This window comes from Aquarana catesbeiana, linkage group LG01 (genome assembly GCF_042186555.1).
Source record: "Aquarana catesbeiana isolate 2022-GZ linkage group LG01, ASM4218655v1, whole genome shotgun sequence".
In the NCBI taxonomy this organism is placed as follows: domain Eukaryota; kingdom Metazoa; phylum Chordata; class Amphibia; order Anura; family Ranidae; genus Aquarana; species Aquarana catesbeiana.
This window is the reverse complement of record NC_133324.1, coordinates 736,158,047-736,183,969: the sequence shown is the minus strand read 5'-3', so window position 1 is coordinate 736,183,969 and position 25,923 is coordinate 736,158,047. Positions and strand designations below refer to the sequence as shown.

Genomic DNA, 25,923 nt, shown 5'->3' with positions numbered 1-25,923 from the left:
GAGCGCAGTACATAACAATGAAATTAATGAAATGTTTTGCCCTGACAGAGGTGCGAATTGATAGTGCCGTGACTGACAATGAACCGGGCTCTGGTACAGGTACTGGATAAGGCCAAAACAACTGGGGCACCCTGAAATGAATCGGTGCATCTCGGATGCAACTGGACTCGAAACGGGGTGCGATATGTGGGAGTGAAATGAATGGTAATTAATTCCCATGACAAAGTTGTGGATCAGTCGCACCGCATCTGTGACTAACAACGATCCGGACTCTGGAGCATGAACTGAAATGAGGCTAAACGACTGGGGCACACCGTAACGAATCGGTGCATGATGGATGCAAATGGATTCGAATCGGAGCGCGGTACGTGACAGTAAAAATGGTTTTGATTGCCATGACAGAGGCACGAATCGATCATGCCGCTGTTGCGACTGACTACAAATCGGACTCTGGAGCATGTACTGAAATGTGGCAAATACCTGGGGCACGCCGAGACGAATCGGTTCGCTTTTAATGCGACTGGATTCGTATCGGGATGTGATACGTGACAGTGAAATGATGGCCATGACAGAGACACGAATCGGTGAGTCGTAACCTGCGACTGACAATGAATCTGACTCTGGAGCCTGTACTGAAATGAGGCCGTAAGAAACTGGGGCACACCGGAGCAAATCGGTGCATCTTTAGATGCGACTGGATTCGAATCGGAGCGCGGTACGTGACTGAAATTAATGAAATGATTTGAAATGCTTAGAAATGTTTAGAAATGTTCTGAAATGTTTGTGAAATGAAACAGTACCAAACTGACACGAGTTGGTATAGAGGATTTTTGCGAATGACAATGACTTGTCTTATGAAGCATGGCAACCGTTTTAGACATGCCTGAACTAAGCGACGTCTGCATCTCGGTGGGGTATCAAATAACGAAATGGCTAACGTGACGACAGTATGAGTGGTATGCATTACGATTACGTTGTGAATTTTTGCGAGTGATTCGTAAGTTTGATATCACGGTTTAGTGATATGATATCTAACGATGCGTTAAACGAAAAATGTCATTCGAAACCCTACCTGCGACAGCTGAGCCAGACGCGTTGTACGAATTTACGAATCGGTAACGAGGACCTTGAATCTCGAAAACGGGAACTTACGAATAGGGAACTCACGAACACGAGATCTCACGGACGCTGAGTTTCGAATAGTTGGCCTAGTGACATAGTATCACGCACAGGAAACCGACAAATACCACAGGCGAGCGGGCTGATTAAATACCCCCCCAGGCTCTTTACATGTGCAGTAGTTATGTGTCCTCTGTGCAATACCCATTTAATCCATTATACTTTGGCCACAGTGATTTAAATAATTTTATATACGTTTTACTTCTTAGATTGGATGTCTGGGCAAATATCTGTAAGCTATGGTTTAGTTTTCTTCTAATTCACAGTGGCAGTAGTAAATAATAAATTCATATCTGAACTCTGATATCTGATTTCAACAAAAAAATCTAGTGACTGATTATGTTCACATGAAAATTTAATGGTCGCTTATTTTGGGAACTGTTTAGAGATCAAAATAGTACTCTCCCATGTTTATCTCAGGCTATGCCTCTTTTCTACCAAATATCTCATTTAAAGTGTCACTAAAGGCAAAACCTTTTATTTTGCATAGAATAAAGGAGGGTTATAACCCCTGACAGTTTTTTTCCGTCCCTGTCCCATTGGGAAGATATCCTTTCACTTCCGGTCCTTTAGTGAAAACAGGAATTGAGAGGAAATCCCTCAAAAATGACAGAATCCCGGTGTGTCACCAGGGTAACCAGAACTAGTGTCACCATCGGAAGATTTATCCTCTATTACTGTTTCGATTTCAACCCAAAATCTGAGATTTTCTTTTACATTTGATGATACCAGTAAACAGGACTAATAGGGTAAATCTCCATAATGGGGGCACAGACAGCAATAAAAACTGACAGGCGTTCTAATCCTTCTCAACTCTATCCAAAACTAAAAAGAAACATTTTGCCTTTAGTGACACTTTAATTATTCACATGGCATTAATATTTATTGCAACTGGCAGCAGCAATAAGAGAGGCAATAGATTGCACTGGCCTCAACCCAGTTCGGACATGCAAGATAATAGTTATGAATTTAATTTGTTATGAAAAGAAGAGGCTTTATCTTCCTTTCACAAGCAGAACATCAGATGCATATAAGTAATTAAAAAATAACTCTGTGCAAAAATATATTTTAAAAAGTCTCCTGTGTTTTATGAAGTATTCAGTGCTTCAAGAAAGGCTCTACTATCTTTAATCTTTGCACTTTCATTAACACCAAGAAGTATAACTCTCTCATTAATGAAACTGAAAACATTACAGATAGTACAGCTTTACCATTCACCTCATCATACTTAAAAAAAATATATATAAAAGTTCTATTGTAAAGTATGAGAAAATAAAACAAAAATACCTTGATGCATATTTACATTGTAGGAGATGCTAGATGTTACCCTTGTCTGCCCTTGCTCCCCACACCAGTACTGAAGACCCATGTTCTGGTGGGCTGGACCTTTGGAGTACTAAATAGCTATTTCCACTGCTTTTCTTTATAAGGGAGAATTCTCAAGTACATTCTAGCATGTTCTACAGAATAACTATTTATGGGGCGTACACACGGTCGGACTTTTCAGCTACAAAAGTCCGACAGCCTGTCTGACAGACTTCCTGCGGACTTTTGGCGGACTTGCGGCAGACTTTCTAACGAACGGACTTGCCTACACACGACCACACAAAAGTTCGATAGCCTAGTACGCGGTGACGTACACCAAGTCCGGCGAGACTATAAAACGGAAGTTCAATAGCCCGTACGACACCCTTTGGGCTCCTTCTGCTAATCTCGTGTTTATCTCGTGTTAGTAGAAGTTTGGTGAGAGACGATTCGCACTTGTGAGACTCGTATTTTTCAGTTCGTTTTAACTGTTGTTCAGTCTGTGCTTGTGAGGTTTGTATCTGCTTTTCAGTGCGTTTGGTCAGTTGGCATTGAGAAATCTTTGTTTTATTGTCCGCTCGTTCCTGATTTTCAGGTCGCTCTTCACAGGCCTTGCTGTTCTTCAGTGCGTTCTGTTTAGTGCGTTCTGACCAGCCGACCGTTTTGAAACCATGTTACCTGTACGTACTCGTCGTCGAGCTCGTGCATTGTATGTGTTTGGTGCTGTAGTTTATTCTTCAGACCAAGACCAGTCCATGAACAGGGCGAGGAGGAGTTCATGGACCAAGAATTGGTTGCTCCAGCGTGACCAGTTCTGTCACATGCCATTGCTCCGTGAGATCCGTGAGAATAATCCTGAGGATTTCAGGAACTTTCTCCGGATGACGGACCCCGTTTTTTACCGTTTGTTGGCTTTGCTGACCCCCTATATCAGCAGGCAGGATACCTGCATGAGGCAAGCCATCACTCCGGAGCAGAGGCTAGTTGCCACGTTGCGGTACTTGGCGACAGGGAGAAGCCTGCAGGACCTCAAGTTCTCGACAGGCATCTCCCCCCAGGCTCTGGGGATCATTATCCCAGAGACCTGTTCTGCCATCATCCAGGTGCTGCAGAAGGACTATATTAAGGTAAGATATTTTTCTTTTTATTAGCATCACATGTTCTTTTATGTAATCTTTGATAATGTAATGTATTTCTTGCCTCAAACACTACTTACCATCATTGCAATATAGTGTGAATGTCCCCTTTTTATCCTCACACATGCAGGATTTTTTTCCTGTTCTTTTTTGTCAGGCATGTATATTTTCCTTCAATAACCTCCCCAGCATGCAATGATGGGCACATATCCACCTAGTCTACTCATTTTGAATGTATTTTGTTTGAGTGTATTTAGTGTGCTTATAATTAGCAATTAGCTTGATTTCCCAACCCCCTCCCCCCCACCTAAACTCAATCCAAATAGTGTGCTTATAATTAGCAATTAGCTTGATTTCCCAACCCCCTCCCCCCCACCTAAACTCAATCCAAATAGTGTGCTTATAATTAGCAATTAGCTTGATTCTCCCCCCCCCCCCACCCTCGTAAAAATTTGCTAGAATGTTCTGTGGTGTTGATTTGTATAAAGCAAATATATGTTGCACTTTGCAAAATGCATGTGCACTCTCCAAGTGCATTTGTTCCAGTGCTTTAGTAAATGAGCAGAAGCTCTGCTGATTTCCATCATCAAATCATATGCAAGCCACAAAGTGTTTTCATTAATTGCCCTTGCATGTGATTGTGTACTCCTTGCAACATGACTGCCTTTTTACCTTACCTCATTTACTGTAAGCTGGGTAGCAACTGCACTTGCAGAGTGTGACAACTGCAGTCTTGTAGCCTTTTTAGTCCCTAAATCCCTGCGTGTCCTAAAAGTAATCTTTTTTAGGGATTTCACAACCCCCTAAAATGTAATCAATGTTCCATCAGAGGGGGTGAGCAATCTGATAAGTGTGCCTTTCCATATTAGTTCTTCCCGAAGATTTAAATTATTTAATGTTATACTGATGCTGGGGAATAATGTTTTTAATTGTATAATTTTCTTGCAATGTTATCTTCAAAATTAATGATTTTGGTTTTCTTGTTTGATTCCCCAGTTTCCTTCAACGCCACAGGAATGGCAGACTGTGGCATCCCATTTTGCCACCCGTTGGGACTTTCTTAATTGTGGAGGGGCTATAGATGGGAAACATGTCCACATCGTGCCACCACCCCATTCGGGGTCATACTATTTTAATTATAAGGGGTTCCACAGTATTGTTTTAATGGCGGTGGTGTCGGCACACTATGAATTTTTTTATGTGGACGTGGGGAAGAATGGCCGGATGTCGGATGGAGGAGTATTTGCCCAGACGGAGTTCTGCCAGCGTCTCCAGAGTGGTGGCCTGGGATTGCCACCTGATGCGGATAACGTGGAAGGACTCCCCTTTGTCTTCATTGCCGATGAAGCCTTCGCTCTGAGCAAGCACCTCATGAGGCCATTCCCCCAAAGAACCCTCACCCCGGAGAGGAGGGTTTTTAATTTCCGGCTGGCCAGAGCTAGAAGAGTGGTTGAGAATGCGTTTGGGATTCTGGCCAGCCGGTTCCGCCTGTTTCAAACCTCCATTAATTTGGCGGAATACAAACTTAATTTTATCATTTTATCGTGCTGCATCCTGCACAACTTTTTACACCAACATTCTCCAAATTATATGGTAACAGTTGGGCCTGAGGCCGGACTTATCGATGACAACCTTACGGGCCTGGATACTGTCCGTACTGGCTTGGCCCCCCAAAGTGCCCGTCAAGTTAGACAGCAATATGTTAATTATTTTATGGGTAGGGGGGCCATTGCAATGGGCCAGGATATCTAAATATTTTAAATAAAAAAAATCTTGATGAAATCGTGAATTATATTTATTGCTTGCCTTTCTTTTGGGCTTTCTCCTAGGTTATGGTCGAGCAGTTGTAGTGCCAACTGTATTTTCCTTTTAAATGTCTAAATAAGCTCCATTGCCACTGTAAACAACTTTTTTAAAATTATAACCAAACTGATACTGAGCATTGAAATAACAAACCACACATTTATTTAATTCCTAAGCAGATGTTTTTATTATTCGTTGTTATGCATTCAGTTATGCATTTAGTATAAAATGTTCCTAGCCAAAAATATAATGATATCTTAATAATTTAGAAAAATATAATTATAGTTAAATATTTTTACATAATCAAAAATACAATTTTTTGGGCATTTTGATTTTAGCAAACATGCTTTTTTTTAATTTTTTTTTGTTTTTTAAAATCCTTTATTTATTTTTTTTTGGTTTTTTAAAATCCATTTTTTTTTTTTTTTTGGTTTTTTAAAATCCATTTTTTTTTTTTTTTTTTGGTTTTTTAAAATCCCTTTTTTTTTTGGGGGGATTTTTAAGGCATTTTCTCTAAACAGCCCTCCTTTTTTAAATGCTGTTAAACAGCCATATAATTTGACCAAAAATAATAAAGAGAAGGCCCAGAATGGGGTCAGTAAACCAGGAAATGAAGGACATGATCGATGTTTTGGGGTTTCAAAAAGGGCATTTAGATTCGACCCAAAACATCAATCATGTCCTTCATTTCCTGCTGCATACGATCCAGCCGATTACGCATTTCATCGATCTCCCCATTCCAGGCCATTATTTGACCAATTAGCCGTTGGGCACTGTCTGAGGTGAAATAGTCACTTCTTGTACCTAAAGTGGAATGAAACAAAAAAATGTGTTTAGAAATATGCACACATACATAGTTTACCTTACCATAAAGCTGGTGTCTCAGACACTGACCTGGTGGGGTGCCCATGTCGCATAATTCCTGAACATCCTCGGGGGTGGCGCTGTTGCTTGACTCAAGCACAACCAGATCACCTAAAATAGAGTAGAAAAATTACATAAAAGAAAAGGCAGCCATGCATAGATTACCGTAAGCTGGTGTGTCAGACACTCACCTGGTGGGGTGCCCATGTCGCCCACCTCTCCTTCCTCCACATCCTCAGTGGGGCTTGGGCTGATTTCCCAAGTATGTTCTTTTGCTGGGGGGGGACTGGGTTCCTCTTGTTGGCTGAGTGATTTTTCCCCTATGTGAAGCAAAAAATTAATATACTTAGCACACAGATATTTTAGTACATACTAATCTTCAAACATTTGTAGTGAAGTGGTGTACAAATTGTCTGTTTGTGTAGAGTTCCTAGTAGACTTCAAGATTTTAATTTCTAAAGACATATCAAGATGGATAGATATCTCGATATCTAGATATCAATATCAAAATATATCAAAAAATCTTTGGATCTCTCTCTCTCTATATATCTATAACTAAATATAAATCTTCAATCTCAAACAAAATCTAAATCTAAAAATAGATATTAATTTAATTAAAAAAAAAGAAAAATTTTTTATATCTATCTATATATCTACCTATATATCTATATACATACATACATATGTATATATATATGTGTATATATATATATATATATATATCTATATATATATATATATATATATATATATATGTATATATATATATATGTATATATATATATATATATATATATATATGTATATATATATATATATATATGTATATATATATATATATATATATATGTCTATGTGTATATATATAGAGAGAGATATATGTATATATTATATATAGATATGTAACGATGTTTATTAAAAGATCGTTTCAAACGATGCAAACAATCGTATAGGAATGAAAAGCACATGGAGCGGTATACGAGGTAATCAACACAAGATGAAAACACAGGTACTTACTTTTTTGCAGCACTTTACGGATCCGTCTGAACTGATCCGGCTCCCTGAGTTTCAGGTCAGACCATCTTTTTCTAATTTGATCCTTGGAGCGCTGTACCCCAAAATAAGCCTGTAAAGTGTCCACCACCTTCGCCATTATTTTAGCCTTGCGTAAATTTGGCCGGGCGTACGGCCCATACTTCCCATCATAGTCCTTTTTTTGAAGAATGGCCAACATCTCCACCATCTCTTCAAAGGACATATTGGAGGCCTTAAATCTAGGCCTCACAGATCTTGACGTTCCGGCCTCCGGGCTTTTTTCGCTACCTGAGGTAGTAAACATGTCATGTGTCTCCGCCATTATTCACCCCACTACGCGCCGTAACTAAAAATGGGCGGAGAACATGAGTTAAAATCGAACGTCAGGGACGGGCGACGCAGGCGGAGTTTCACACATGCGTAGTGTATAAAGAGGGGCCTTGCGCACGTGTCGTACGTACGTTCTGTGCGTAGAATTAAGGGGCGGAGAACATGAGTTAAAATTGAACGTCAGGGGCGGGCGACGCAGGCGGAGTTTCACACATGCGTAGTGTATAAAGAGGGGCCTTGTGCACATGTCGTACGTACGTTCTGTGCGTAGAGTCAAGGGCGGGTTATATGCGTAAACAAAAAGAACGCCAGGGGCGGGCCAAATAGGCGTAGTATTACGCATGTGCAGTGTATAAAGCGCTGTTACGTATTGTGTCGTACGTACGTTCTGTGCGTAGGTGATAGTGGACCGGGACGCTACTAAACAAAGGTAATTTAAAATTTATACTTTTGGTCAAGACTTTGTAGCAAGTGGCCTATATGGCTTGACAGATTGATGAGGCCTACATAGGGATAAGATGATGAGGGTTTAGCAGAAACCTAATAAGTGTTTTTTGTCTTGTGACTTTATCTTTTATACAGACATTATGAATCCCCTATTTAAGGATCCAGAGTTCCTTACTGCTTTTATTTCTAAATATAGAGAGATGAGGAATTTGTGGGAGGTGAAACACCCACAGTATTATGCAAAGCATGTGAGGAAGTCAACGCTGGAGAGACTTCTGGCCTTTGTCCAGGCGACCATCCCGGAAGCAACAATGGAGACATTGCTCAAGAAAATTGGGGTCTTGAGGAACATGTATAAGAGGGAACATAAGAAGATCCAGGAATCAATGAGATCAGGAGCATCAGCAGATGATGTTTATGTACCCAGGCTGTGGTACTACAATCAACTCCATTTTCTTGATGACCAGACTGAAGCCAGGGCATCACTTTCAACCCTTCCCTCCACCCTTCCCTCCACCCCAGCAGAGGCTGATGAGGAGCAAGCTGGGTCTTCCATCCTGGATGAACCGGATATGACCATCTGGAGTCAGGTAAATTATTTTAACAAATATTTACTGTACTAATATTAATGATGTTAACTGGATGTTATAATTGTCTAAAATAATTTTGCCCTCAAAATTGTGTATACATATAAATTGACAGTAGTGGCTAAATATGTTTGGCACCTGCTTGAAATAATTAGGGTGTCTGATTAGACTCTTTTATTAAAGAGATGTATTCACATTGAATTTGCTAGTCATGAGAAGCAAACTGTGTGTCATTGATGAACCCAAAAAAATATACTAAAACTATTGTCCTTTTTTTATACACAGGATGAGTCCATCCAGGAGGAATGTGGGGAAAGTGGCAGGCAGGAGGAGACCGGGCCCATGGACAGCCTGGAGGAGGCCGGATTCACCATCATCCTGGAGGAGGCTGGGCCCAGTGTCAGGCAGGAGGTGGCTGCTCCCAGTGAGGTGGCTGGGCCAAGTGAGGTGGCTGAGCCAAGTGAGGTGGCTGGGCCCAGTAGGAGCCTGACCGAATCCCAAGTGCCCCCCCTCCACCAAAAAAAGGGCCAGGAAGGGGACGGTCACACAGGAGGCATCCCTGCGCCTCATGCAAGAGGCCACCCGTTTTTTAAAGAGCCCCCCCGAAGCGGAAGAGTCCTATGGCTGCTACTTAGCCAGCAGGCTTCTTCAAATGGATTGGGAGCAGCGCCTCATTTGTGAGCGACTATTTGGGGAAACAATCCAGAAAGGGCTGCAGGGCACGCTAACACGAAACACCCAACTACATGAGGCAGCCCCCCCTCCTCCTCCTCCTCCTCCTCCAGCCACAACTGAAACACCAGAGCCACAGCCTCGAAAGAAGGCTACAGGGAAGGCTGCAGGGAAGGCTGCAGGGCAGCGTGGAGGAAAGGCTGCAGGGAAGAGAAGAAAGTGATGACTTGGGTTCAGTCTGGTCTGACAGAAGACGCAGGCTGTTGTAGTACCACAGTCTGGGGACATCTATATCATCTGCTGGTGCTGTTGATCTCTGGGATTCTTGGACCAGATTGTGCTCCCTCTTATATGGACTCCTCAAGATCCCCATTTTCTTGTACACATACTTTTTCCAGCGTTGACTTCCTCTTTATTTTATTTAGACCATAAATAAATGGATCTTTTTTGAGTTTAGGTTTTTTATTTTAAATCATAGATTTTAGACACAATGTTTTAAATTAACAAGGGACAACAATCTCATTGATTTTGCAAAAACACAACAAAAATAGATTAAAATAATGTTAATAATGTTCGAGTGGTAAGTATTTAAAAAAAAAAAGATACATAACCAAAAACGGTTCTTTGGGTTAACTTTATATAAAAAAAATAACAAATCACTACAAAAACAAAAATTATAAAGGGTTCTTTGTGGTAACTTTACAAACATTAAAAAAAAATTAAAAAATATATATAAAAATGGGTTCCCTGTGGTAACTTTACAAAAAAATGTATAGATAAACAGAAAAAAAGTTCCACAACAATCATATAAAATAAATATCTGGATAAAAATTACAAGAAAAGATGACTCCACCAAAAAAAAAAAAAAAGTTTAAAAAGTATTATTAGTATGGAAACATTGTTTTGAAAAAGCATACCATGTCATTCATGAGATCAAAGAGAAAAAGAATCCAGAAATCTGTTTGGGAGAACTCTGTTTGAATATGAACAGCAAAACATCTTCGTTCTTTATAGCATTCGTAAAGAAGACATTAAATGCGCTGCATTCAACGATCACAGATTTTGCAGCGTGAGGAATGTGCTACCTACAATACGAACACTAGTTTTACTAGACCGAGTGCTTCCGTTTAGTTTTTGCTTATGAGCATGCGTCGTTTTTTTGTCCGTCGGACTAGCATACAGACGAGCGGACTTCGGGGTCCGTCGTAGTTACGACGTAAAGATTTGAAGCATGTTTCAAATCTAAAGTCCGTCGGATTTGAGGCTAAAAAAGTCAGTTGAAAGTCCGGAGAAGCCCACACACGATCGGATTACCAGCCAGCTTTAGTCCGTCAGCGTCCGTTGGACTTTTGTAGACGAAAAGTCCGACCGTGTGTACGCGGCATTACTCTTCCCTTCTTTATCAGGAGGATTTCTCCTAGTACAGTCCAGCATGTTCTGCCAAGTAGCCATGTCCACTGCCTTTTTTTATCAGGAGGATTTCCCAAGAACAGTCCAGCATGTTCTTGGCCAGATGTGTCCTCCATAACATAACTTGTCATGCCTGCCTAGAAATTAATCTGGACATAGATCCTACAGACATTGATAACACTGCAACATCAAAACCCAACATCCAAGCATCAGTGTGGAAATAAATTCTGCCAATGCTGCACTGATACATATTTTGGAAGGCAAGTATAGGCTACATGCTGTATATGCAATCAATGTAATTGTGATTGTTTTCAGTTCAGTTTTTTGGAATAGAGATATATTGAACTTACCTTAGAACAATGTAAACTCTACTTAAAAGTTGAGCAAAACAGACAAAAGAAAATTTGAATTTTTGATGTTTATTTGAACACATCCCATACTACTCTGTTAATTGCTGTTTATTTTTCATTTTTTCCTATGCAGTGACTTTGAAACCCTTGTGTTTCATTTTATTTCATTTCAGATATTTACATTGCTGCTCCTGAAGAGTGGATATAAATACTTCACGAAAGAGAGCCTTTGTAACGCAATGTTTATACCGATCTGGTTATTATTCATATGTATAATCTTAGATGTTCATGAAGTTCATTTATTCTGCTACAATAGGAAGTTCTCAGGTTGTGTAGGCTCAATCCCTTTCCACTGTCATGTTCAATCATGTTCCTTTTGTGTATATTAATGAATTATATTGTAACATATTTAATGATTTTTATGAATTTTATGGTATGTTAATAAAGTACCTTGTCTTGACCCCTGACTGATGTCTACAATGTCACGGAACATCCCACACTCCGCTTGAGTGCTTCCGTCAGTATACCACTTCCTTGTAGTCTGGATACAGATATCAGATATTCCAAACGCTTCCAAGCACAAAACAAGGTGACACTTGCTTCACTGCTAACATGGACTAACTTTATTTAGAATCAAAATTACAAGACTTTATATGCCGTTGAAACCTCCTATAATAATACAACTGTAACCTAATTAACATGAGCTAGTTTACTAAATCATTTACCCAGACTAGGTGACTACGTCTCCTAGCTCATTGACTATTCAACACACATTACCATAAACGTCAACACAGGGTTAATTAGAACAAACAACAATGAGTTGAATATCCTTAGAACCTGTGGTAAGCCGGACTAAACTCATTTACATTAAACACATTATAGCTGACATCAGACAGGTGAGTGAAGTTGATGACATTAGCATCTTCTCACAGTATGAGTCCCAACGGTATGACTCAGTCACTATTGATAATATGGCAAATACAGGGTCCCCAGAGTCTGTGTGTCCTGGGGGACAAGGACCCGAAGCCAAAGTAACAACACCTCAAGGGTACCCCAAATGCCAGGGCCCATAATCTGTAGGCAAGAGGCTCACATTCAGTCCCCTCCAAAAGCCTCTATTCCGGGTGAGTCTGTCACATTTCTCCCCCATCAAAAGTTGACTAACAAGGTCCCAGACCTCCACTTGGTCTGGACATGCATTAGTCAGGCAGAGTGAACTCACAAAGTCTGTCCGCATGATCTCCTTTCTTGGCTGCAGGGAATAGTTGACCTCAGTAGGTGTGAGGCAGAGGTCATTGACTCTCTGTCCGTCTGTCAGCGATTCATCTGGGTGGTGTTTACCATTCCATGGCTTGGCCTGTTGCTGGGCAGAGGGGCCCACTGTCCCAGTTCCCTGAAGCTGAAAAGAAACTGTAGGTGCTAGGCAGAGGCCAGCAGTGCTCTGCCCTGTTGCCAGCGATTCAGCTGGGAGTAGCATCTCCACTACATCATCTTGTCGCTGGAGAGAGGGGCCGACTGCTCTGGCTCCCTGGAACTCCACAGTTGTTGCCGGTGCTGGGCAGAGGTTGGTAGCACTCTACCCTGTTGCCAGCACTTCTGCTGGGGACTCCACATCCTCCACTCTGGCTAACCGTTGGGGCAGGAGGCTGGCTTCCTCCACTCCCAAACTGTGTAGCTGCCATTGGGGAGGTGAGCCGGTTGCTTCCTTTTCCATTCCTTCATCTGTCTGCTGAGACGACATGTCTATGGTACTGTCTCCCAGGTGCACAGATCTTTGCTGGGGAGGAAAGTCCGCTTCCTCCACCCTGGCCAACTGTTGGGGAGGGACAACACACACCTCCTCTCCCTTCTCCCCCTGTATCTGCTGCTGGGAAGTGATTGCCACCTTCTCACCCTGAGCCTCCGAAACTGCCACAGGTGTGGGGCAGAGGTCTTGGACCCTCTGTCCGGTTGCCAGCACTTCTACTGGGGGTTTGCTAGGTGGTTCCTCCTCTACAGAAACGTCTATTAAATCCCCAGTCTCTGGAATTGCTAAAAGTGTGGGGCAGAGGTCTTGGACCCTCTGTTCCGTTACCAGATCTTCAGCTGAAGAAGTTTGTTGTAACTCCATAGATGCTGCTGGCAGAAAATCACATGTCCCTGTCAGTGTTGTGGGAGAAAGGCCGACTACCTCTTCTCTCAAGAAGGCCGAAGCCACTGTTGGTGCTGAGCAGAGCACAATGAACTTTGGCCCTGATAGCAGCTCTTCTGCTGGAGGCTCATCAGGTTGTTCTTCCTCAGCAGAAAAGTCTATCAAATTCCATGTCTCTGCAACTGATGTCTGGGGATATAGGTTCACCATCTCCTGTCCATGGAACCCAGAAGATGCTATCATTGCTGGGCAGAGGTTAGCAGAGCACTTCAGGTTTGGGGACGGCAATCTCCGGATTTTCCACTGCCGATTCTCTGGCATGCTGCTGAACGTGTTCTAGCAGTTTCCTGTATGCCCTTTCCAGATGCTGTTCCTTCCTTAGCAAATGGTCCAGATCAGGTTTGAGCTCTGAGCCCCCTGCAAGACCGAGCATAGCCTCTCTATATTCTTGCAGGTCCTCAAGGTCAGGTTCCCCTTTATCGCCAAACACAAAATGATCTGTAAGGCTCTCCCACAGCAATCCAGGGCCTCCAAAGTCATATCCCTCCGGAGAGCATTCTGTTGTCTCCCCTAAATATCCCTGCTCTGCGTGCCATTGCAGAGCCCGATAATGATTGTCCAGCTCTATCTCCTGCTGGACCAGCCTGTCCAACTCAGTCACCCATTGCTCCTGGGGCCGCTCTCCCAGGAATGCCATCCGCAATGCCCGTTGGTCACTGGCCTGTTGCTCTTGGGTTGGAAAGCACTTGCTCTGTTTTATACCAGCGAGCTGGAGGGCTCCAATCCAGAGCTCCACCCGAATTTGCTGCCTATGCGCCAGGTATTCATCCTCAGACACAGTCCTGGTGTATGTTGAAAGGATGATCCGCAGCAGCCCCGGAAACTCTGATGCCTGGTCCATATCTTCGCTGGGGTGACTGAAGTCTGCTATCCTGATCTTGGATCCAGGTGGAGGTTTAGATTTCCCAGACTGCAGGAAGCTTCCCGCTGCTTGCCACCAATGTCACGGGACGTCCCGCACTCCGCTTGAGTGCTTCCATCAGTATACCACTTCCTTGTAGTCTGGATACAGATATCAGATATTCCAAACGCTTCCAAGCACAAAACAAGGCGACACTTGCTTCACTGCTAACATGGACTAACTTTATTTAGAATCAAAATTACAAGACTTTATATGCAGTTGAAACCTCCTCTAACAATACAACTGTAACCTAATTAACATGAGCTAGTTTACTAAATCATTTACCCAGACTAGGTGACTACGTCTCCTAGCTCATTGACTATTCAACACACATTACCATAAACATCAACACAGGGTTAATTAGAACAAACAACAATGAGTTGAATACCCTTAGAACCTGTGGTAAGCCAGACTAAACTCATTTACATTAAACACATTATAGCTGACATCAGACAGGTGAGTGGAGTTGATGACATTAGCATCTTCTCACAGTATGAGTCCCAACAGTATGACTCAGTCACTATTGCTAATATGGCAAATACAGGGTCCCCAGAGTCTGTAACACGTAACAACACCTCAAGGGTACCCCAAATGCCAGGGCCCATAATCTGTAGGCAAGAGGCTCACATTCAGTCCCCTCCAAAAGCCTCTATCCTGGGTTTGTCTGTCACAATACCGATCTGGTTATTATTCATATGTATAATCTTAGATGTTCATGAAGTTCATTTATTCTGCTACAATAGGAAGTTCTCAGGTTGTGTAGGCTCAATCCCTTTCCACTGTCATGTAATTATATTGTAACATATTTAATGATTTTTATGAATTTTATGGTATGTTAATAAAGTATCTTGTCTTGACCCCTGACTGATGTCTACGTGCCTTACTTAAAGTCCCGCACTGTCCCCTTTATTTTGTCATATATATATATATATATATATATATATATATATAGATGGAGGGATGAGACTACACTAGGTCTCTTTCTCATCTAAAGTCCCAATTTTTCCCCTTTCCTCCCTTGTTTCAACATAATAAAAGTAGTGTTTGCATAGCAGTTTTCAGGTAAAAACCTAGGAGGGAAGTTAGTACATATAAAACCAAGTGAATGTAAGTATGCATTATGCCATGAGCTTCCACATAGCTCCTCACAGCTCTTAGTTCAGCTGTCAATGGCTCAAAGACAAATGGTTTTGGCCCATTTTTCAGGTTCACTACAATAAATATTTTTTTAATGGAATTTAAATTATATATGGCTTTTTAGGATATTAGATCAATTGATAATGATAAAATAAACAGCAAACTTCACACACAACTGCTTGTCATCAAACATTCCCACATTGAAGCATTTGTCTCTCTCCCTTTCTAATATCCAGTATATCACTTAGGGTAGCATATATAGTCAAACAAGTGGAAGCAATGTTATGTTATGTACATACAATACTAGGCCTAACTGAGCCCTGTGATATCTGGTGTTGGACTCTAGTGAAATATAAAATTTCTGAAAAAATGTTAAAGATATAGTTAAGTGTGTGTTTGCATGTGTGTTTGGGGATGACAGTTGTGTTGGATTAGATGCCTCTTGGATCATTAATAAAGTATTTATTATTATTATTGTTATTATTATTATGCAGGATTTATATAACGCCAACAGTTTGTGCAGCACCTTTCAACATGAGGGCAGACAGTGCAGTTACCATACAAATCAATACAGGTGGAATCAGAGGGCCCTGCTCATTAGAACTTACAATCTAGAAGGGAGTGCCAGATAAAACAAAATGTAATAACTGTGGGGGGTGAACTTATGGTGAAAATGAAAATGCAGTTGTTAGGTGTTGGTGAGATTGGCTTCTCTGAAGAGAAGGGTTTTCAGGGATCGTCTAAAAGCTAATAGAGTAGGAAATAATCAGACGGATTAGGGTAAGGAGTTCCATAGGATTGGAGAGGCTCTGGAAAAGTCCTGGAGGCGAGCAAAGGAAGAGGCGACGAGGGAGCTAGAGAGCAGGAAGTCTTGAGAAGAATGAAGAGAACGATTAGGTTAGTATTTTGAGACTAGGCTAGTGATGTAGCTGGGGGCTAAATTGTGGATGGCTTTGAAAGTTGTTGTTAGTACATCAACAAACTTATTTTCTTAAAAGTTCATTATAGCTTGGATAGGGAACATCACACAGGCCAGCTACAGTATGTGAATAACTTGGCCATTCCTACTAAGAATTGGATAATAATAAACATGATCAGAGAACTAGGAGGTTGGCGAGAAGATCTGTTCTGAAGATGTAATTCTTGTTTACAGTTCCTACATAATTTATTATGGAACATGGCTTGGTTCAGGGTTTGTTTGAAAAGCACATCAAAAAATGAATTTGTTTTAGAGTGAGACACAGTTTATGTGCATAAAATCAATTTAAGAGAATCCAGGTGGTCTTTAGAAATTACTACAAAAAATTTGACTGGAGAAAAAGAGCTTGAAGAACGAACTAAAAGAACCTGAAAAAAAGAAGGCTTGGTATCACCTGTACGTTTTCTTTTTTTATCACTAAAGTTGTTATTATTTGTTATGTGGTATACAGTACAGTAACTGTTTTTCTGTTTTCCCAACAATCCCTGTAGAAACCACAGAAAACATTATATGTAATTTGTATTCATATGAATTTTATGTGTATATAAACAACAATAATTGTCCTAAATTGTGCAGAATTTGTAAGATAGCTTTATGCATGCTGAATAATTGGTTCTGTATTACAGGCTGTACGTTTGGTACAAAGCTACACTTTGATGCACTTAAGGCCATAGACCAAGGACTGTTCAAATGTCAAAGTAATTCTTACAGTTAGATTTAGATTGAACAGGTAATCAAAAAAAAAAAGAAAAGGTATAACTGAAGTAACCAAACCACAAATGGGACATGTTGATGGTTCATGGTTATCACCCTAATACACTAAACTAAACCCATGGTGCTAACCAACATATTTCACACTGTAAAGCTTACAGATATGTTCAGTTGATTTGACTCTGTCTGCTTATGTTCAAGCGCAAATTAAAAAAAAAATTAAATATTAAAAAATGACAAAAATATCAAATTTGCAAAAAAATAAACCATGGATTTCAAATTACCAGTACCTTTATTTCTAAAGACCTACTTAACTATAAAAATGAAGCAATACTATTCCTTGCTATCATAAGCCATAAGTAACTGTAAAATATTTTAACACTGAGCTATAACATGCTGTCTCTCCAATCATAATTTAATTACAAGTAGTTTTCAATCAGGTAGCAAGGGAAAGATTCTTTTTATATTCTCACTAACTTGTGCAAGGCTACTCAAAGACAACTCTATTAAATCCCAAGAAGTACTAAAAGCTGCTCGGCCTTGCAGTTTAGAGCAATCAGATTGAAAGAATATACCCTTCAATCTATGGCAGTAAAATTTTAAAATTAAATTCCTTGAGGATTCAACTTCACAGCAGGTATTATGGCCTTTAAATTAATTATTGTGTTAAACTGTCAGTCCAGTATTTCACTTCAGCTCAATGTACTTCTTCCATGTCCAGAATTACTACTTGGATTATTAAACATATATTTGTTTTGCTATATCATTATTATTGTTTTTATTACATTATGTGCTTTGCTTATATAATTACTAGTTATAAATTTGTAAAAGGAAATACAGTATGTATATAGAAAGCTGCGGAAAGCCTTGCAAAATGTGTAACTAAACTTAAAGTGGTAGTAAAGATAAAAGTTTTTTTTGTTACCTTAATTTATTCCTTGCCTTAAGGTAAAAAAAAAACTTTTAATGGTAGCACACCCCTCAACCACTCTAAGTACGCAACTGAGCCTGATCTGGATCCAGAGACTTTCTATGGTGGGCACTAGGTGGGAGGAAGAGTGAGGAGCGCTGGTGGGGGACATGAGAAGAGGAGAATAGGGGCTACTCTGTGCAAAATCATTGCACAGAGCAAGTAAGTATGACATGTTATATATATATATATATATATATATATATATATATATATATATATATATATATATATATATATATATGTGTGTGTGTGTCACAGAGCTTGATGAAGAGCATGGTATGCTTGAAACTGCACAGTACTGCACATTACCTGTTATTGTACATGTTATGAAAATACTTCAGTAAAACTTTTTGCATTGGAGATCGTGTCCCGTCTTTTTTTCTATTCAAGTATTGGTGGATCATTAGGAGCCCACCTTGACACTGCACCAGGAATTACACAGGTACAAGAGGAGTAACTCACCTGATCAGTGGTCATAGATATATATTTATATATTTAAAATAATTCAGAGGAAGGTGACCAGAAATGGTATTACCGCTTTCTGCACATTTTTGTATTCCATGAAATCTAGAAGACAGCTGTCCTCCTTCTCTTTCACTGCTACACAACCCCTCCTGTTACCACTCTGGAATCCCTACACTTTACAGTCCTTCCTGTCACTGCTCCACAGTCCCTCTAATCACCGCTCCACAGTTCTTACTGCCGACATACCGCAATCCCTCCTTTACATGCATTACAATACCCCGTATTGTCATTCCTTTAGTTCCTTATGTCACCACTCCATGATCTGGAAAATGCTACCTCACTATCTCAAATTTATCCTATGTAACTCTGACATTTGTACCATCTCCTAGTCTTTTCTGGTAACTTGGATCCTAGTAGCATCCCTTTAACCATCGACACTAACCAACCACTGTGACTGATTTCTGGTATTAGATCCTAGTTCTCTTGTTTTTTGAAACAATATTTTTTTTGATGACCGAATGCATACAAATATCAGAACTTTTTTTAAACCAACATCAGAAAACTCCTATTTACATGCCACAAGTGGCAAGGTCAGTTCTTAAGGTTAACCTCCCTGGCGGTATGATTATTTCGGATTTTAGGTGCTGAAAGCGGTACCATTATTTTGCATGGAAATTTGGCGTTTTATATTGTAGGTCTGTAATTCTTAACAATAACAAACTTAAATCTGTCCAAAATAATATAATAAATAAAAATAAATAATTAAAAAAAATAAAAATAAATAGTAATAAAATAAATTTCCCCACGATTCACTATCGCTCAATTCTGCAAGTGTTCTAATTTACTATCGCTGTTTTCTAGCTGGTCCAAAGCCATTTTTGACGTAAAGGGACACTTTTTGGTTGCTATGGACAATCTCCAGTTTCTAGGCAGAAAGAACAGTATATATCACATAAAACTGCATGCAGGGCATTGGCCAAAGCACTGGGGACAAAAGGGATGTGAAATTATTTCATACAGTACTGTAATCTGTAAGATTACAGTACTGTATGTGTTATGATTTTGACATTTTTTTGAATTTGCCACCAGGCTCTGCCCCCGTGCGTCGCGACGCTCGCAGGGAATGGAGCCTGGCACAGAGAGGCTTCGGGCAGAGGACGGAGCCCACGGACACTGCGGTGGACATCGCAGGATCCCGGGGACAAGGTAAGTAATGCCACACCAGGATCCTGCGATGTAATCCCGAGTGTGGCTCGGGGTTACCGCTAATGGTCCTGATTTTTAACCCCGAGCCACACTCGGGAAAACCGCCAGGGAGGTTAAGAAATTCATGTTGTACTAAGTTAGAGAATTATAGAGAACAAAGTAAGAATTTAAAGAGAATGTATATGATGTTTAATATGATATGTAAATATTTAAATACAGTATATAGCACATCATCAAGCGATGCAGATCTGCATGAATTATAATTACCCATCAACACGACAATCCACTGCTCCCAATGATGTATACCTGCCATTACTCTGTTCGCAAAAGACAGATCCCCAGCCAGCTTCTGTATGTAAACAAAGATACCATGAATGCTGAGTGACATCATTGTCCAAACGTGATCACCCAGGATCCCCAGCTGGTTTGCTTACAAATAGATGCTGGTGGGGATGTGTTATTTAGGACATAATCCTGGGCTGCTAATGTGTAAGAAAGAAAACATTTTTTAAGGAGTACATTGAACTGCTCTGCAACTTGATGTGCAGAGTTTTGACACCCCCAATACATATTATTTAAAGACTAAGTTCACCTTTAGAAAAAAAAAAATCACACTGAAAACCAGCATGTGCTGGTCCAGTTAGTATATACTTCTAAGGGTTTTAGTGCTATATTTGGGTTTAGTGGATATTTTTCTGGGTTCAGGAAACCTGTAAATTTGCCAAGTTTTCTATTCATTATAACTCATCCCTATTCATCACAGCAGGTGACATCACCACCCCAAGGAGTGGCCCCACTCATCACATTCATCACATGTGTGGAAATACTAATGTTTTTTCCAAAAGTCAAAGTGAAATCAGTCCTAGATATGTGGTGATTTTTTTTAAAATCCCTAATTTATTACATAAAATACCGTATATACTCGAGTATAAGTCATTCCGAGTATAAGTCGAGGCCCTAATTTACAACAAAAAAATGGGAAAAACTTAGTGACCCGAGTATAAGACGAGGGCGAGAAGTGCACAGCTACTGTAAGTGGAAAAGAGGGTCAACAATGCCTATTTGCAGCCTCACTGTGCCCATTTGCAGCCATAGGTCCCCCGAACTTCAAACTCGGTAGTTAAGGGTTCCTAGATGCCCCCTAGCTGCAGCCAAAATTTGGGGTCTCTGAACCCAAATGGTCCCGAAATGACATTGCTGCGGATGGACACAGTTGACTGACTTTGGGGCCCTGTATCTCAGGGCCACTTAGTGCTAGGAACCCCAAATTTGGTGTGCAAACCCAGTGAAACTAGCTCCATAAAGTATCCAAAGCTGGGGTTCCTAGCACCTAGTGTCCCCGAGATACAGGGCCCCAAATATCGGTTCAGAAAATGTCAAGCACTTTTCTGCAGCCGAGAATCACATTTTCCGAACCAGCTTTGGGGCCCCGTATCTCGGGGCCACTTGGTCCTAGGAACCCCAGCTTTGGATATGTTATGGATATGTTATGGTACCAGTTCCACTGGGTTTGCACACTAAATTTGGGGTTCCTAGCACCTAGTGGCTCTGAGATACGTGGCCCCAAAATCGGTTCAGAAAATGTCAAGCACTTTTCTGCAGCAGAGAATGACATTTTCCGAACCGATTTTGAGGCCCCGTATCTCGGGGCCACTTAGTGCTAGGAACCCCAGCTTTGGATATATTGTGGTTTGGAAAATGAAATTTTTTGCTGCAGAAAAGTGCTTGACTAGAGTATAAGTCGAGGGGGGCACTTTCAGCACAAACAAATGTGCTGAAAAACTCGACTAAAAACTCGAGTATATACGGTAATTAATCTTCTCACCCTACCAGTAAGTAATTCCACACAATTGTCAAAAAACCCTTTCATTCACAGGTATCCTATGCCATTTGGAAGAGGCCCTCTCTTATCTACAGCTGTTCAAAGTGCATTGTTTGTACAGCTTTTCTGAGTTTCAGGAGGCAGAATGTGGTGATGTCACACAATGCACAGAAAAGACAAGTGAGCTGAGTGTAATCTGAGACATGAGTGGAGGGAATGGACACACCCCTTTCTACCCAGTGTCATAGGGAAACATGCACAGCTCAAGCTGTTAATCTCCTACTGTGCACAGGGGGTGAGGCCTTCTCCTGGGATTTATTGGTGTTGCCAGAAGCTGTCAGAAGTGACTTACGCAGATAGCAGAGGAAGAACAGAGCAGACAAGATTTACAATTGTAACTTGCAACACTTATTTGTAACACTAATAAAAAAAGCAAAAAGTCCCACAATGTACACCAATCACATTGTCCAAAGATGTTGACCCGTGTCTATTCTAATGACTGATGCCTGCCGACCTGCTAAAAGAAAAAAAAAATGCAGACTGCTGAGACATGTTTGTTCCCGCTGCTTCTCTCATTGACACCTATATCAGACCATTATCTAGGATACATTATGTATTTGCATAAGTTGTACTATGTGCTATAAAGCCCTTTTTAGAATGTCTAAAGCTGGCCATACACTTTTCAGCAGGGACTGACCAAATTTCAATCATTGTGTAGCCGTCCCCACAGTAGTAAATCAGTAGTTGATCATTTGATTGATGTCTATCGAAGGAATACTTTTTACGTTTCTTCTTAATTGATTTATGCAACTGATCAGTGTATTCTGACAATGGCAGGTGCAGTTGTCAGAATACAACACCCCAGCAGGGGGAATTATTGATCTACCCCACTTACTGTATATGGCAAGCTTTTTTTCATTTACACATTTTTATTGAGTACTTCAGCATAGCAGTATATCATAAAACATCACTGTACAATAAGGCAAATTTTAAAACCAGAACAAGAGAACAACATGAACAAATAGGTCACATATGCATAAGAAACATTCCAAACATTAACCTCTATTGTTATATACAGTATGTGGAAGCTGCTGTATCAATGTCAAGGCTCCTCTGTGTATTGCAGTCCTATCTCTTTATTTTTGATAGTCTCCAAACTTTAGCATATATAGAATTAAAAAATGAAGGGCAGGTTTGTCTGCAGGAAGCCCACTGTTCCTTAACCCCTTGGTGCCGGTTAAAGGGTTGCTTTGCAGGGAGGTGGGGTGGGACTTATGACCGCTGTGATTGGTTGTCACCGTCGGCACATGATTGGAAAGGTCCCGATCGCAATTGGCGATCGGGTACTTTCCGAGAGCTTCCAATCACTGTGCTGGGAGCGAGAAAGGTGCGCGCTCTCTGCACAGCACTGTCGGCGCTAATGCACGCAAATATGCGGCCACTCGGCTCCAAGGCCCGGCTGCCCAAAGGCCGCATATTTGCATGCGCTGGGCGCAAAGATGATAAAGGCTTAGGGACAAATTGTATGCCCAGCAAGAGCAGAATGGCAGCTGGAGGCATCTAATGTGTCCCCACACCAAATCCAACAAACATGTTATACAAAAAGACTGCAACCTCCCCAATTTACAACTAGCCATTACAGTAAGGTGCACATTGAGGGGCAACACTAGTTGTAAATTGGGGTTGTTGCCATCTTATTGTAAAGCTTTTTCTATAGCTAGAGTTTGAAAGTTTCTCGTAGTAATCTCCAAAGCAATTGGCGATCTCCTGGGATTTGTAGAGTTTGCTAAACGGGGCTTCACCTCTTTTAACGCCTGGGCTAATGGCCTACCTTATTTACTGCCAAACATTGGTAGATATGTTTAGTTTTTGCATTGGTGAACAGAATGGAGTTCAAAGAATCTCACAATAAAACAAAAATAATAATCGTGTTATGTATCAAATCGTTAATGTGAAAATAAATGAAATATATATATATATATATTAGAAAAGACCTGCAGCTGCTGTCCACTAGGTGCTAAATCACCGCAATCAAAAAATGTTAATACAGCGTGAACAGTTGGTGATAATATTCTGTGATAAAAAACAATAACCACAGTCTCTTATAAAGTTCTCAAGTGCTCCAAAAGAATTTGAAAAGTACTTGGGTAGTTAATGTAAACATGTTGTGCCATGAGCCACACTCCCCTCTTGTATCCCCACTCACCAGAAAAAATGGACCCTCAGCTTTGCAGTCTAGGGGTCAAACACGCTTAGATCTGGTGTTGGTGGAATAAGACTCTGGAACTCCTCAATAAGATCTCCAAATACAGGCTCATAGTGAAGTACTGTATAAAATGGGTTTGTTTTTTTTTTTTTTGCGCAATCATATATGCCACTTACAAAATTGCTGATCAAACAAGCATAGAACAGAAAATGAAGCTTTTCCGGGTTTGCCGCAGCTCGTTGTGTGCCGAGGGTGGAAATGACGTCAATGGTTTTGCCCCTCCTCCAGGGTGTCATCAAGGACATCTCACAGACTCTTAAATTCAACAGCTACGTCACTAGCTAAAGACTCTTTGTGGGTTCTCTCCGGCACCCAAATACGGTGTACAAGGGGCTTGATTTCCTGCAATTTCTCTTTGTTTTTATTTGGCCCCTAGTCTAGCCACATCCCTATAGCACAGTGATGGCTGGGCTGTGGTTCTGTTATCCTGACTGACATATGACATCTTTCAGCATAACAAGCCTGCACGCGCCCGCGGGGGGCACGCAGCATGGTGATTGGTGGTGCTGTGTGTCACTCTGACACACAGGCTTCTTACCACATGATCAGCTGTGACCAATCACAGCTGATCACAGCGTGAACCAGGAAGTGCTGGTAAATGGCTTTCCTTGGTTTGCGCTGACAGGGAGAGCCGATCGCGGCTATCTTGTCAGAGGGGGGTCTACGCTGATAATCAGTGCATTGATTATCAGCGCAGCCCCCCTGACAGGTGCCCATCAGCTGCCAATCAGTGCTCATCAGCTGTCAGTCTGTGCCCCATCAGTAATGCCTATCTGTGCCCATCAAAGTGCCAATCAGTGCCCATAAATGTGCCAATCAGTGCCCCATCAGTAATGCCTGTCAGTGCCCCTCAGATGCCGATCAGTAATGCCTGTCAGTAGCTCCTCATCAGTGCTGCCTATCAGTGCCCATCATTGCCACCTATTAGTGCCCATCAGTACCACCTATTAGTGCCCATCAGTACCACCTGTCAGTGACCATCAGTGCCGCCTATCAGTGCCCATCAGTGCCGCCTATCAGTGCCCATCAGTTCTGCATATCAGTGTAGCCTATCGGTGTCCATCAGTGCCGCCTATCAGTGTCCATCAATTCTTCTACATATCAGTGCCTCCTCATCAGTGTCCATCAGTGCCACCTTATCAGTGCCCATCAGTGCCGCCTCATCAGTGCCCATTAGTGCAGCCTCATCAGTGCCCATCAGTGAAGGAGAAAACAAAATTTTATAACAGAAACAAAGAAAAATTTCAAAAATTTTGCTCTGTTTTAGTTTGTTTAGCAAAAAATAAAAACCCCAGAAGTGATCAAATACTACCAAAAGAAAGCTCTATTTGTGGGAAGAAAATTACAACAATTCGTTTGGGTACAGTGTTGTATGACACTGATTGTCATTCAAAGTGAAACAGCACTGAAAGCTGAAAATTCTCCTGGGCAGGAAGGGGGGAAGTGCCCTGTATTCAAGTGGTTAATAAGGGTGCCCCTTATCACACACATATGAGCTTCCCACACTACACAGGGGCATGTCTCATTGGCCATGTTTTTGGCAAATTATGCTTTTATCTAATTTTCAACTAAACGTACATGTTGTTGTTGAATTAAGTTTCATTCAGCCTTAGCCTTATTCCAGGCTGTCAAACCTGTTACCCCAAAAGCAGAGACACCATGACTGAGATGGTCCAGTGGTCGATATTTCCAGAAACCACTACAGGGAGGGCAGATTGGTATAATGAAAAATACAAGAGAATACGAATCACAAGGCACAGAGAGATATGTATAGTCACCTGAGTCACTCTGCAGTACATGCCGCATATTTACAAGTCTATCAGCTGTCAGTCTTTTAAGTTGATGAGGGGAGGCTAAGGATAAATGAGAATCCTCCATTAGAGACATCCAACATTGGATCTAGTGCTATATTAAAGTCACCTCCAACTAATCATAATCCCTCTGCAAACTCAGACAACTTCTGTAGTCGTAGCTTAATAAAACCCACCTGACCCACACTGGGAGCATAGATATTAACCAGTGTTACTTTGTGGCCAGAAATTGAGTCCTCCATGAAGAGGTATCTACCCATTTAGACTCTAAGATGTTGTATATAGACAGCTATACTGCTGCTGCCCAAGGAGATAATTACTTTAAACCCAAAGGTGCTCATGA

At 41.1% G+C, this 25,923-nt stretch overlaps 1 long non-coding RNA gene across 1 annotated transcript in view; it reads left to right on the top strand.

Annotated features, from left to right (window-relative positions):
• The window catches only part of LOC141121702 (uncharacterized), a 67,388-nt gene extending 52,314 nt beyond the window's left edge, over window positions 1-15,074 (top strand). Inside the window, exon 4 of the long non-coding RNA XR_012240592.1 lies at window positions 11,292-15,074. This is a non-coding gene — a long non-coding RNA (uncharacterized lncRNA). The remainder of the gene's footprint in view (window positions 1-11,291) is intronic.
• The last annotated feature ends 10,849 nt before the right edge of the window (window positions 15,075-25,923 follow it).